General features: G+C 60.0%; 1 non-coding gene across 1 annotated transcript; it reads left to right on the top strand.

Annotated features, from left to right (window-relative positions):
• The first annotated feature begins 11,362 nt into the window (after positions 1-11,362).
• Positions 11,363-11,481, top strand: LOC131868695 (5S ribosomal RNA). The gene has a single exon (XR_009367142.1). It is a non-coding gene; the product is annotated as a 5S ribosomal RNA (ribosomal RNA).
• The last annotated feature ends 3,519 nt before the right edge of the window (positions 11,482-15,000 follow it).

Raw genomic sequence — 15,000 nt, 5'->3', positions numbered from 1 at the left:
ATCCCGCGACGCGTCCGACAAAGAGAACGTTCCAAGGCGGCAGAGGAGGTTACCAGCCGAAGGATGCAGTAGCAATAACAGGTATAGTTCCGCGGCGGCCGAGAAGACTCACCGCATAGGAATCGGGATGCGAGGCGAGGGATGCGGCGGGAAGGCCCCGACGGCTAAACGGAAGAGGCTGCAGGGCCGCCTCGGAATGGTCCAAGCATCGGATGCGATTGGGACGACTACCAGTGCCAACCCCTTATCCCGCGATGCGTCCGATACACAGATAGTTCCAAGGCGGCCGAGGAGCCTCACCGCATATCAATCGGGGTGCGAGGCGAGGGATGGGGCGGGAAGGCCCCAACGGCTAGACGGAAGAGGCTTCAGGGCCACCTCGGAATGGTCCAAGCATCGGACGCGCTTGGGGCGACTGCCAGTGCCAACCCCTTATCCCGCGATGCGTCCGATACACAGATGGTTCCAAGGCGGCCGAGGAGCCTCACCGCATAGCAATCGGGGGTGCGAGGCGAGGGATGGGGCGGGAAGGCCCCAACGGCTAGACGGAAGAGGCTTCAGGGCCGCCTAGGAATGGTCCAAGCATCGGACACGCTTGGGGCGACTACCAGTGACAGCCCCCTATCCCGCGATGCGTCCGATACGAAGATGGTTCCAAGGCGGCCGAGGAGCCTCACCGCATAGCAATCGGGGTGCGAGGTGGGGGATGCGGCGAGATGGCCCCAACGGCTAGACGGAAGAGGCCACAGGGCCGCGTCGGAATAGTCCAAGCATCGGACGCGCTTGGGGCGACTACCAGTGACAACCCCTTATCCCGCGATGCGTCCGATACGAAGATAGTTCCAAGGCGGCCGAGGAGCCTCACCGCATAGCAATCGGGGTGCGAGGTGGGGGATGCGGCGAGATGGCCCCAACGGCTAGACGGAAGAGGCTGCAGGGCCGCCTCGGAATAGTCCAAGCATCGGACGCGCTTGGGGCCACTACCAGTGACAACCCCTTATCCCGCGATGCGTCCGATACGAAGATAGTTCCAAGGCGGCCGAAGAGCCTCACCGCATAGCAATCGGGGTGCGAGGTGGGGGATGCGGCGAGATGGCCCCAACGGCTAGACGGAAGAGGCCACAGGGCCGCCTCGGAATAGTCCAAGCATCGGACGCGCTTGGGGCGACTACCAGTGACAACCCCTTATCCCGCGATGCGTCCGATACGAAGATAGTTCCCAGGCGGCCGAGGAGCCTCACCGCATAGCAATCGGGGTGCGAGGCGAGGGATGCGGCGAGATGGCCCCAAAGGCTAGACGGAAGAGGCTGCAGGGCTGCCTCGGAATAGTCCAAGCATCGGACGCGCTTGGGGCGACTACCACTGCCAACCCCTTATCCCGCGATGCGTCCGATACACAGATAGTTCCGAGGCGGCCGAGGAGGTGGGGGATGCAGCGAGATGGCCCCAACGGCTAGACGGAAGAGGCTGCAGGGCCGCCTCGGAATAGTCCAAGCATCGGACGCGCTTGGGGCGACTACCAGTGACAACCCCTTATCCCGCGATGCGTCCGATACACAGATAGTTCCGAGGCGGCCAAGGAGCCTCACCGCATAGCAATCGTGGTGCGAGGTGGGGGATGCGGCGAGATGGCCCCAACGGCTAGACGGAAGAGGCTGCAGGGCCGCCTCGGAATGGTCCAAGCATCGGATGCGCTTGGGGCGACTACCACTGCCAACCCCTTATCCCGCGATGCGTCCGATACACAGATAGTTCCAAGGCGGCCGAGGAGCCTCACAGCATAGCAATCAGGGTGCGAGGCGAGGGATGCGGCGAGAAAGCCCCAACGGCTAGAGGGAAGAGGCTTCAGGTCCGCCTCGGAATGGTCCAAGCATCGGACGCGCTTGGGGCGACTACCAGTGACAACCCCTTATCCCGCGACGCGTCCGATACACAGATAGTTCCAAGGCGGCCGAGGAGCCTCACCGCATAGCAATCGGGGTGCGAGGCGAGGGATGCGGCGAGAAGGACCCAACGGCTACACGGAAGAGGCTTCGGGGCCGCCTCGGAATGGTCCAAGCATCGGACGCGCTTGGGGCGACTACCAGTGACAACCCCTTATCCCACGACGCGTCCGATACACAGATAGTTCCAAGGCGGCCGAGGAGCCTCACCGCATAGCAATCGGGGTGCGAGGCGAGGGATGCGGCGAGAACGACCCAACGGCTACACGGAAGAGGCTTCGGGGCCGCCTCGGAATGGTCCAAGCATCGGACGCGCTTGGGGCGACTACCAGTGACAACCCCTTATCCCGCGACGCGTCCGATACACAGATAGTTCCAAGGCGGCCGAGGAGCCTCACCGCATAGCAATCGGGGTGCGAGGCGAGGGATGCGGCGAGAAGGACCCAACGGCTAGACGGAAGAGGCTTCGGGTCCGCCTCGGAATGGTCCAAGCATCGGACGCGCTTGGGGCGACTACCAGTGACAACCCCTTATCCCGCGACGCGTCCGATACACAGATAGTTCCAAGGCGGCCGAGGAGCCTCACCGCATAGCAATCGGGGTGCGAGGCGAGGGATGCGGCGAGAAGGACCCAACGGCTAGACGGAAGAGGCTTCGGGTCCGCCTCGGAATGGTCCAAGCATCGGACGCGCTTGGGGCGACTACCAGTGACAACCCCTTATCCCGCGACGCGTCCGATACACAGATAGTTCCAAGGCGGCCGAGGAGCCTCACCGCATAGCAATCGGGGTGCGAGGCGAGGGATGCGGCGAGAAGGACCCAACGGCTAGACGGAAGAGGCTTCGGGTCCGCCTCGGAATGGTCCAAGCATCGGACGCGCTTGGGGCGACTACCAGTGACAACCCCTTATCCCGCGACGCGTCCGATACACAGATAGTTCCGAGGCGGCCGAGGAGCCTCACCGCATAGCAATCGGGGTGCGAGGCGAAGGATGCGGCGAGAAGGACCCAACGGCTAGACGGAAGAGGCTTCGGGTCCGCCTCGGAATGGTCCAAGCATCGGACGCGCTTGGGGCGACTACCAGTGACAACCCCTTATCCCGCGACGCGTCCGATACACAGATAGTTCCAAGGCGGCCGAGGAGCCTCACCGCATAGCAATCGGGGTGCGAGGCGAGGGATGCGGCGAGAAGGACCCAACGGCTAGACGGAAGAGGCTTCAGGGCCGCCTCGGAATGGTCCAAGCATCGAACGCGCTTGGGGCGACTACCAGTGACAACCCCTTATCCCGCGACGCGTCCGATACACAGATAGTTCCGAGGCGGCCGAGGAGCCTCACCGCATAGCAATCGGGGTGCGAGGCGAGGGATGCGGCGAGAAGGACCCAACGGCTAGACGGAAGAGGCTTCAGGGCCGCCTCGGAATGGTCCAAGCATCGGACGCGCTTGGGGCGACTACCAGTGACAACCCCTTATCCCGCGACGCGTCCGATACACAGATAGTTCCGAGGCGGCCGAGGAGCCTCACCGCATAGCAATCGGGGTGCGAGGCGAGGGATGCGGCGAGAAGGACCCAACGGCTAGACGGAAGAGGCTTCAGGGCCGCCTCGGAATGGTCCAAGCATCGGACGCGCTTGGGGCGACTACCAATGACAACCCCTTATCCCGCGACGCGTCCGATACACAGATAGTTCCGAGGCGGCCGAGGAGCCTCACCGCATAGCAATCGGGGTGCGAGGCGAGGGATGCGGCGAGAAGGACCCAACGGCTAGACGGAAGAGGCTTCAGGGCCGCCTCGGAATGGTCCAAGCATCGGACGCGCTTGGGGCGACTACCAGTGACAACCCCTTATCCCGCGACGCGTCCAATACACAGATAGTTCCGAGGCGGCCGAGGAGCCTCACCGCATAGCAATCGGGGTGCGAGGCGAGGGATGCGGCGAGAAGGACCCAACGGCTAGACGGAAGAGGCTTCAGGGCCGCCTCGGAATGGTCCAAGCATCGGACGCGCTTGGGGCGACTACCGTTGCCAACCCCTTATCCCGCGATGCGTCTGATACACAGATAGTTCCGAGGCGGCCGAGGAGCCTCACCGCATAGCAATCGGGTTGCGAGGCAGATTATTGGGAAGGGAACCCCCTGGGATGCGGCTCAAGCAGTGCCCAAAGGGACTGGAATGCGGAATCACATCGAGAGACCCAAATGCTATACGAGGGCTCAAATCGAATTATCGATTTGGCCACGACATGGACGCATCGGAACGACTACCTTTGCCGAACCACTCGCAATTGCATCCATACCGAAACCAATAGACATTTCCGTTAGAGCCCTCGCATAGCATTCGGGAATCTCGCATGCCCCTCTAAATCGACCAATGCTGGCGCTCAATGAAAATCCGAGCGCTACCACCGTTCGAGCGCCAGCATTGGTCGAGTTAGAGGGGCACGGGGGAGAATGCTCCAGTCAACACCTCCCCTATATAAGTTATTTGTCCGATTCTCGCACAACCGTAGTCTGCCTCGTCGAATCAAACAACGGTCCCAGATTCCGACTTCCGTTCCGTAGAGACCCAAAAGCTAGATGGAGGCTCGCAAGAAAGAGAGTCGGCGCATAGCAATCGGGTTTCTCGAACGTTTAGGGACCGAGCTCACTTGCGGATAGGGCAAAATCCGCCAAGCAACCCAAAAGCTAGACGGGGGCTCGAATCGAATCGCCTAGGCGGCCACAACAACGACGTGTTGGATCGACTACCAGTGCCAAACCATTCAGCAAGACTAGTCTGTGTCGAGGCCGGATAGAGATTCTCAGAGAGCGCCCGCATAGCATTTAGGAGACCTGCCGCGTCCCTCACACTCGACAAATGGTGGTGCACGTTTATAAATCCGAGCGATCCCAACCCTTTCAAGCACCAACATCGGTCGAGATAGAGGGGCACGGAGGGGGCTGCGTGAGACAACACAGTCCCCTATATAAGTTATTTGTCCGATTCTCACACATCCGAAGAATGGTCATCAAATCGGACAACAGCCCAAACTTCCGACTTCCGTCCCAGAAAGCCCAAGAGCTATCTAAAACGTTCATGGCCGGAACTCGATCGCGGCTATACCAGTCCGCCAAGCAACCCAAAAGCTAGACTGGAGCTCTAGTCGAATCACCTCTGTGGCCATTGCAAGGACGTGTTGGAGCGACTACCATTGCCGAACCATTCCGCAGGTCGAGTCCATACCAAGGCCGCATAGAGATTCACGATGAGCTCCTGCATAGCAATCAGGAGACTTGCCGTGTCCATCACAATCGATAAATCCTGGTGCAAGATTTTTGCATCCGAGCGCTCCAACCAGTCGAGCACCAGCATCAATCGACATAAACGGGCACGGGGGGAGGATGCTCGAGAACACTACCTCCCCTATATAAGTTATTTGTCCGATTCTCAAGCAGCCGAAGTCTGGTCATCGAATCGGGTCAAAGACCACAACTTCCGACTTTACCCACAATGCAAGTCATCGAATCGAACATCGGCCCCCGAGTCGGACTCCATGCGTATGTCAGGTCATCGGACCCAAATTCCGCCTTCCTGCGCATGGCGGGCCATCAATATCAACTCGGTCATCGGACCCAAACTCCGCCTTTTTGCGTATGGCACGCCTTCAAATCGGTCATCGGACCCAAATTCCGCCTTCCTGTGCATGGCGGGCCATCAACATCAACTCGGTCATCGGACCCAAATTCCGCCTTTCTGCGCATGGCACGCCATCAACTCGGTCATCGGACCCAAATTCCGCCTTCCTGCGCATGGCAGGTCATCGGACACAAATTCAGACCTCGCCAATATGCCTACGTATCGAATCGGTCATCGGACCCAACTTCCGACTTCATCCATACTGTAGGGTCTTTGAGGTTGGCGCGGTGCGCTCAACCCAGGGAGTCGACCCATCGAAGCATACACCTCCCCTATATAAGCTATTTGTCCGATTCCCACACCTGTGTAGTTTGCACCTCTGACCAGGACATCGACCCCAACTTCCGAACTCGACTGCAACGACGGCACCAGCGCCTTGGTGCGCACCTTGCGACGCACAGTCCCAACATTCGCCTTCCTGCACATGGCAGGTCATCGGACCCAAATTCCGACCTCGCGAGTATGCCTACATATCGAATCGGTCATCGGACCCAACTTCCGACTTCATCCATACCGTAGGGTCTTTGAGGTTGGCGCGGTGCGCTCAACCCGGGGAGTCGACCCAACGAAGCATACACCTCCCCTATATAAGCTATTTGTCCGATTCCCACACCTGTGTAGTTTGCACCTCCGATCAAGACATCGACCCCAACTTCCGAACTCGCCTCCAACGACCGAACCAGCGCCTTGGTGCGCACCTTGCAACGCACAGTGCCAACATTCGCCTTCCTGCACGTGGCAGGTCATCGGACCCAAATTCCGACCTCGCGAGTATGCCTACATATCGAATCGGTCATCGGACCCAACTTCCGACTTCATCCATACCGTAGGGTCTTTGAGGTTGGCGCGGTGCGCTCAACCCGGGGAGTCGACCCAACGAAGCATACACCTCCCCTATATAAGCTATTTGTCCGATTCCCACACCTGTGTAGCTTGCACCTCCGATCAGGACATCGACCCCAACTTCCGAACTCGACTAAAAAGACCGCACCAGCGCCTTGGTGTGCACCTTGCAACGCACAGTGTCAACATTCGCCTTCCTGCACATGGCAGGTCATCGGACCCAAATTCCGACCTCATGAGCATACCTACTAATCGAATCGGTCATCGGACCCAACTTCCGACTTCATCCATACCGTAGGGTCTTTGAGGTTGGCGCGGTGCGCTCAACCTGGGGAGTCGACCCATCGAAGCATACACCTCCCCTATATAAGCTATTTGTCCGATTCCGACACCTGTGTAGTTTGCACCTCCGCTCAGGACATCGACCCCAACTTCCGAACTCGCCTGCAACGACCGAACCAGCGCCTTGGTGCGCACCAAAAGTGCGCACTTTTGGAGGGCACTTTTGTGCGCTCCAAAGGTGCGCACTTTTGGAGGGCACTTTTCTGCGCTCCAAAGGTGCGCACTTTTGGAGGGCACTTTTTGGAGGGCACTTTTCTGCGCTCCAAAGGTGCGCACTTTTGGAGGGCACTTTTTGGAGGGCACTTTTCTGCGCTCCAAAGGTGCGCACTTTTGGAGGGCACTTTTTGGAGGGCACTTTTCTGCGCTCCAAAGGTGCGCACTTTTGGAGGGCACTTTTCTGCGCTCCAAAGGTGCGCACTTTTGGAGGGCACTTTTTGGAGGGCACTTTTCTGCGCTCCAAAGGTGCGCACTTTTGGAGGGCACTTTTTGGAGGGCACTTTTCTGCGCTCCAAAGGTGCGCACTTTTGGAGGGCACTTTTTGGAGGGCACTTTTCTGCGCTCCAAAGGTGCGCACTTTTGGAGGGCACTTTTTGGAGGGCACTTTTCTGCGCTCCAAAGGTGCGCACTTTTGGAGGGCACTTTTTGGAGGGCACTTTTCTGCGCTCCAAAGGTGCGCACTTTTGGAGGGCACTTTTTGGAGGGCACTTTTCTGCGCTCCAAAGGTGCGCACTTTTGGAGGGCACTTTTTGGAGGGCACTTTTCTGCGCTCCAAAGGTGCGCACTTTTGGAGGGCACTTTTGTGCACTCCAAAGGTGCGCACTTTTGGAGGGCACTTTTCCTGTGCTCCAAAGGTGCACACCTAGGTGAGCACCTTCGACCACACCTTGTAGCACACCAAACTCTGACTTTCGACTTCATCCGCAATGCAGGGTCTTTGAGGTTGGCGCAATGCGCACAACCAGGGGAGTCGACCCATCAAACCCAACACCTCCCCTATATAAGCTATTTGTCTGATTCTCATACATGCGTAGCCTGCAGGAGCAATTAGGACATCGACCCCAACTTTCGGCTTCTAAACGAAAACAAGGTCTTTGAGGTTGGTGTAATGCGAACAACTAGGGGAGTCAACCCATCAAACCCAACACCTCCCCTATATAAGCTATTTGTCTGATTCTCATACATGTGTAGTCTACAGGAGCAATTAGGACATCGACCCCAACTTTTGACTTCTTAACGAAAACAAGGTCTTTGAGGTTGACGTAATGCGCACAACCAGGGGAGTCGACCCATCAAACCCAACACCTCCCCTATATAAGCTATTTGTCCGATTCTCATACATGTGTAGCCTGCAGGAGCCATTAGGACATTGACCCCAACTTTTGACTTCTTAACGAAAACAAGGTCTTTGAGGTTGGCGTAATGCGCACAACCAAGGGAGTTGACCCATCAAACCCAACACCTCCCCTATATAAGCTATTTGTCTGATTCTCATACATGTGTAGCCTGCAACAACGATTAGGACATCCACCCCAACTTCTGAATTCGTCTGCGTTGACCGCACCAAAGGTGCACGCCTTGGTGCTCACCAAAATCCGACTTCCGACTTCTTCTGCTATGCGGGGTCTTTGAGGTTGGCGCAGTGCGCACAACCAGGGGAGTCAACCCACCGAATGCAACACCTCCCCTATATAAGCTATTTGTCTGATTCTCATACATGCGTAGACTGCAGCAATGATTAGGACATCCACCCCAACTTTTGACTTCTTAAACAAGACAGGGTCTTTGAAGTTGGTGCAGTGCACACAACCAGGGGAGTCGACCCATCAAACGCAACACCTCCCCTATATAAAGCTATTTGTCCGATTCTCATACGTGTAGTCTGCAGCAGCGATTAGGACATCGACCCCAACTTCCGAATTCGTTTGCATTGACCGCACCAAAGGTGCACGCCTTGGTGTGCACCCTGGAGTGCACTTTGGTGCTCACCTCGGTGCACACTTTGGTGTGCACCTCGGTGTGCACCAAAGGTGCGCACCTTGGAGCGCACCAAAGGTGTACACTTTGGAGCGCACCACATAGGGTCTTTGAGAGGTTGGCGCAGTGCGCACACCAAGGTGGGTGTTGAGGTGCGTGCCGAGGTGGGTGGGTGCTAGGGTGCGCTCCATGGTGGGTGCCAGGGTGGGTGCGTGCTAGGGTGGATTCCAAAGAGGGTCATAGGGTGGGTGCCAAGGTGGGTTGGTGATATAGTGGGTTCAAAGGTGGGTACTAGGGTGGGTTCCAAGGTGGGTCACAAGTTGGGTGCCAGGATGCGTGGGTGTTAGGTTGGGTGCCAAGGTGGGCTCCTGCGTGGGTGGGTGCTAGGGTGGGTTTCAAGGTGGACGCGAGGGCGGGTGCCAAGGTGGGTAACAAGTTGGGTGTTAGGATGGGTGAGTGCTAGAGTGGGTGCCAAGGTGGGTGGGTGCTAAGGTGGATGCCAAGGTGGTTCACAGGGTGGGTGGGTTCTAGGGTGAGTTCCAAGGTGGGTCACAGGTTCAGTGCTAGGGTGGGTGTCAAGGCGGGTGTCGAGGTGCCTGGGTGCTAGGGTGTGGATGCCAATGTGGGTCATAGGGTGGGTACTAGGGTGGGCTGCAATGTGGGTGCCAAGGTGGGTAACATGCTCGGTGGGTTCTAAATTGGGTGCCAGGGTGGGTGTGCACCCACCTTGCCCGAGGTGGGTGCCAAGGTGCCAGTGTGGGTGGGTGCTAAGGTGGATGCCAAGGTGGGTGAGAAGGTGGGTGATAGGTTGAGTGGTAGGATGGGTGGGTGCCAAGATGGGTCACAGGGTGGGTGCAAGGGTGGGTAGGTGCTAGGGTTGGTGTCAGGGTGGGTGGGTGCTAGGTTGGGTTCCAAGGTGGGTGCGAGGGTGAGTGTCAAGGTGGGTCACAGGTTAGGTGCTAGGATGGGTGAGTGCTAGGGTGCAAAGGTGCCAGGGTGGGTGCTAGGATGGGTCGATGCTAGGGTGAGTGGCAAGGTGGGTCCACAAGTGTCAAGGTGGGTGCCGAGGTGGGTGCCAAGTCGGCGACTGCTATGGTGGATGCCAAGGTGGGTCACGGGGTGGGTGCCAAGTTGCTAGGTTGGGTTCCAAGGTGGGTGCCAACGTGGGTGCTAGGGTGCGTGGGTTAAAGGGTGTGTCACAACGTGGGTGCCAGGATGGGTGCGCACCCACACTGGCCAAGACGGGTGCGGGTGCAAGGTTGGGTTCCAAGCCCGGTCACAGGCTGGGTGCTAGGATGGGTGGGTGCCAAGGTGGGCACCAGGGTGGGTGCACCCACCCTGGCCAAGGTGGGTCACGGGGTGGGTCCTAGGGTGGGTAACGGGGTGGGTACTAAGGTGCGTGCCAAGGTGGGTCATAGGGTGGGTGCCAAGGTGGGCACCAGGGTGGGTGTGCACCAACCCTAGCCAGGGTAGGTCACGGGGTGGTTGTCGGGGTGGGCGTCAAGGAGCCAAGGTGGGTGGCAAGTAGCCAAGTTGCGTGCCAAGGTGGGTGTCGGGGTGGGTGCCAAGGATCCAAGGTGGGTGCCAAGGAACCAAGGTGGGTGTCTGGGTGGGTGCCGAGGTGGGAGCCAGGGTGGGTCCCAAGGTGAGTGCAAAGGTGGGTGCCAGGGTCAAGGTGAGTGCCAATGTGGGTTCCAAGGTGCCAGGGTCAGGGTGAGTGCCAATGTGGGTTCAAAGGTGCTAAGTTGGGTGCGAGGTTGGGTGCGAGGGTGGGTGGGTGCCAAGGTGTGCTAGGTGGAAGCCCGGGTGGGTCGGCATCCCATGGGTGTCGAGTTGGGTGCCTGATGGGTGCTTCTTGTCAAGTTTTAGTCGTCGGGACTCATTTCGAGCCTTAGAGGTCGTTTCTTGTCCGGTTGCCCTGTCTTCGACCTGGGAACCCAATTTTGGTCCTCGGGTCCCATTTTTTTTTGTCTCGCATCCCACTTTTGGCCTGTGGCCTTTTCGGGGTCGATTCTCGTTTTGGGCATCAGAGCATGTTTCTTCTCCTAAAACCCAATATTTGTTTATTAAGTCTCGGAACACATTTTTGTTCTCGTGGACCCATCATGGGTCTTGGAACGCATTTGTGGTCCTTGGGTCCCATTTTGCATCCCGAAACTTGTGTTTTGGTGCTTGATCCCTATTTTGGGTGCCCACCTTGCACCAAGTGCGCACCCGGGGCAAACCGAGCGCCTTGGTGCACCGGGGCAAGATCGAGCGTGCACCCGAGGCGCCCCGAACATGCACCAAGGTGCACTCGGCCCACATGTGAGCGCAGGTCGTTGCGCCCGAGGTGGTGTGTGGGCACCGCGTTGCAGACGGGACACTGCACGCACACGACGCCCCCTCCAGGTGCACGCACGTAGGCCGGGCCGGGTGCACACCCGACGCCCTAGCAAGGTGCGCGCACCCGGGCAGGGCTCACACTTGGCGAACGGGGCGCACTTCGCGAGGGAGGGTGTGCACCTCGACGGGGGTGGGTGGCCGGGGTGGATTCGCACGTGGGTCGCGGTTTGCTAAGTACACACTGCGACAAGCTCATAACGGGTGCGATCATACCAGCGTTAGTGCACCGGATCCCATCAGAACTCCGCAGTTAAGCGCGCTTGGGCCGGAGTAGTACTGGGATGGGTGACCTCCCGGGAAGTCCCGGTGTTGCACCCTTTTTTAGTTTTTCGCCGGGCGTCGCAATGCTATTTGAATAAACCTTTTGCCCGTTTGCGTTCTCGTCGGGGCCGGGCCGGGCCGGGGTGCGCTGCCCGCACTACCGCGCGCGCGGGGGCGACACCGAGCGCGCACCCGAGGCGCCCCGAGCACACAGGCCACGGTGCAACCCGGGCGTTGTGCGCGCACCCCGGTGCGCCCGAGGTGCTGCGCGCGCACCCAGGTGAAATCGGTGTGCACCTCGGCCAGTGCGCGCTCGGTCGAGTCGCGCACGTTGGCCAAGGTGCACGGTGATGTTTCTTACTCTAAGGTTCCGCACCAGACGCCCGGGACAGGTGAGCGAAGCTGGGCGGGGCCGGGTGCGCGGCCGGGGCAGGTGCACGCAGCTGGAGAGAGCTTTGGAGCACACTTCGGAGCGCACCAATGATGCGCTCCATTCAAAAGTTTCCTGAAAAGGCAAAAAAAGTTGAGATTATAGAATTTCCCACTTGAGAGATTGTAAAAAAAAAAAATTTAAAATGAAGGAAACGCGGGTGCCAAGGTGTGCGCAGCCCAGCCAAGGTGTGCGCACCAAGGCGCCCACCCTGGCGAAGGTGCACGCAAGGTGCGCACCCGAGGCAAACCGGACAATTAACCCAACTTTCGACTTCGCGCGCACCTTGGAGCGCACTTCGGAGCGCTCCTTGGTGCGCACCAATCTTGGGCACCTCGGAGTGCACCATGGCGCCCACCAAGGTGCGCACCCGGGGCAAACCGAGCTCCGACTTCGTGCGCACCTTGGAGCGCACGAAAGGTGCGCACCATGGCGCCCACCAAGGTGCGCAGCCCAGCCAAGGCGTGCGCATCAAGGTGCGCACCCTGGCGAAGGTGCGCACCCGGGGCAAACCGAGCTCCGACTTCGTGCGCACCTTGGAGCGCACAAAAGGTGCGCAACCCAGCCAAGGTGTGCGCACCCCGGTCAAACCGAGCTCCGAATCGTGCGCACCAGAGGTGCACGCCATCGTGCGCACCTTGGAGCACACTTCGGAGCCCTCCTTGGTGCGCGCCGATGTTGCGCACCTCGGAGCGCACCCGGGGAAAACAATGCAATTAACCCGACTTTCGACTTCGTGGGCACCTCGGAGCGCTCTCGGGTTCGCACCTCGGAGCACACCGAGGTGCCCACCCTGGCGAAGGTGCACGCGAGGTGCGCACCCGGGGCAAACCGGGCTCCGACTTCGTGCACGCCGCACCTTGGAGCACACTTCGGAGCGCTCCTTGGTGCGCACCAGGGCGCGCAACCCAGCCGAGGTGCCCACCCCGGCGAAGGTGCACGCGAGGTGCGCACCCGGGGCAAACCGGGCTCCGACTTCGTGCACGCCATGGTGCCCACCGCGGCGAAGGTGCACGCGAGGTGCGCACCCGGGGCAAACCGGGCTCCGACTTCGTGCACGCCGCACCTTGGAGCACACTTCGGAGCGCTCCTTGGTGCGCACCATGGTGCCCACCAGGGCGCGCAACCCCGCCGAAGGTGCACGCGAGGTGCGCACCCGGGGCAAACCGGGCTCCGACTTCGTGCACGCCGCACCTTGGAGCACACTTCGGAGCGCTCCTTGGTGCGCACCATGGTGCCCACCAGGGCGCGCAACCCCGCCGAAGGTGCACGCGAGGTGCGCACCCGGGGCAAACCGGGCTCCGACTTCGTGCACGCCATGGTGCGCACCGCGGCGAAGGTGCGCACCCGGGGCAAACCGGGCTCCGACTTCGTGCACGCCGCACCTTGGAGCACACTTCGGAGCGCTCCTTGGTGCGCACCAGGGCGCGCAACCCAGCCGAGGTGCCCACCCCGGCGAAGGTGCACGCGAGGTGCGTACCCGGGGCAAACCGGGCTCCGACTTCGTGCACGCCGCACCTTGGAGCACACTTCGGAGCGCTCCTTGGTGCGCACCATGGTGCCCACCAGGCCGCGCAACCCAGCCAAGGTGTGCGCACCAAGGTGCACGCGAGGTGCGCACCCGGGGCAAACCGGGGTCCGACTTCGTGCACGCCGCACCTTGGAGCACACATCGGGGCGCTCCCGGGTTCGCACCGGCGTTGCGCACCGTGGTGGGCACCTCGGAGCACACCAAGGTGGGCAGCGAGGTGCGCACCTTTGATGCGATGCCTTCACTAATTTCCATAAAAGGCAAAAAAAAAACGAGATTTTAAAATTTCCGTTTTGAAAGATAGTGAGAAAAAGGGAATGCTGGTGCCATCTTGAGCCCGCCCTGGTGCGCAGCCCAGCCAAGGTGTGCGCACCAAGGTGCCCACCCTGGCGAAGGTGCGCGCCCGGGCAATTAACCCAACTTCCAACTTCGCGCGCGCCAGGGTGGGAGCGCACCCAACAACCGGGCCTGGGAAGAGCCAATGCGAGAAACCCCACCAAACGCTCTGACAAAAAAAGAGGGGGCGCTCCAGTAACCCCGCTTCGGAGCGCACCCTGGGCAAACCCAGCCAAGGTGCCCACCCCGGCCAAGGTGCAGGCGAGGTGCGCACCCGGGGCAAACCGGGCTCCGACAACGTGCACGCCGCACCTTGGAGCACACTTCGTAGCGCTCCCGGGTGCGCACCTCAGAGCACACCAAGGTGGGCAGCGAGGTGCGCACCTTTGATGCGCTGCCTTCACTAATTTCCAGAAAAGGCAAAAAAAAAAGGAGATTTTAAAATTTCCGTTTTGAAAGATAGTGAAAAAAACGGAACGCGCGTGCCATCTTGAGCCCGCCCTGGTGCGCAGCCCAGGTAAGGTGCCCACCCTGGCAAAGGTGCGCACCCGGGCAATTAACCCTACTTCCGACTTCGTGCGCGCCAGGGTGGCAACCGGGCCTCGGAAGAGCCAATGCGAGAAACCCCACCAAACGCTCCGACAAAAAAAGAGGCGGCGCTCCAATAACCCCGCTTCGGAGCGCAGCCGGGGCAAACCCAGCCAAGGTGCCCACCCCGACGAAGGTGCACGCGAGGTGCGCACCCGGGGCAAACCGGGCTCCGACAACGTGCACGCAGCACCTTGGAGCACACTTCGAAGCACTCCCGGGTGCCCACCGGCGTTGCGCACCGTGGTGGGCAGCGAGGTGCGCACCTTTGATGCGCTGCCTTCACTAATTTCCAGAAAAAGGCAAAAAAAAATGAGATTTTAAAATTTCCGTTTTGAAAGATAGTGAAAAAAAAGGAACGCGGGTGCCATCTTGAGCCCGCCCTGGTGCGCAGCCCAGGCAAGGCATGCGCACCAAGGTGCCCACCCGAGGTGCACACCCGGGGCAAACCGGGCTCCGACTTCGTGCAGGCCGCACCTTGGAGCACACTTCGGAGCGCTCCTTGGTGCGCACCATGGTGCCCACCAGGGCGCGCAACCCAGCCAAGGTCTGCACACCAAGGTGCCCACCCCGGCGAAGGTGCACGCGAGGTGCGCACCCGGGGCAAACCGGGCTCCGACTTCGTGCACGCCATGGTGCCCACCGCGGCGAAGGTGCACGCGAGGTGCGCACCCGGGGCAAACCGGGCTCC

This window comes from Cryptomeria japonica, unplaced genomic scaffold, assembly GCF_030272615.1.
Source record: "Cryptomeria japonica unplaced genomic scaffold, Sugi_1.0 HiC_scaffold_213, whole genome shotgun sequence".
Classification (NCBI taxonomy): Eukaryota; Viridiplantae; Streptophyta; class Pinopsida; order Cupressales; family Cupressaceae; genus Cryptomeria; species Cryptomeria japonica.
This window is presented reverse-complemented; position numbering and strand designations above follow the sequence as displayed.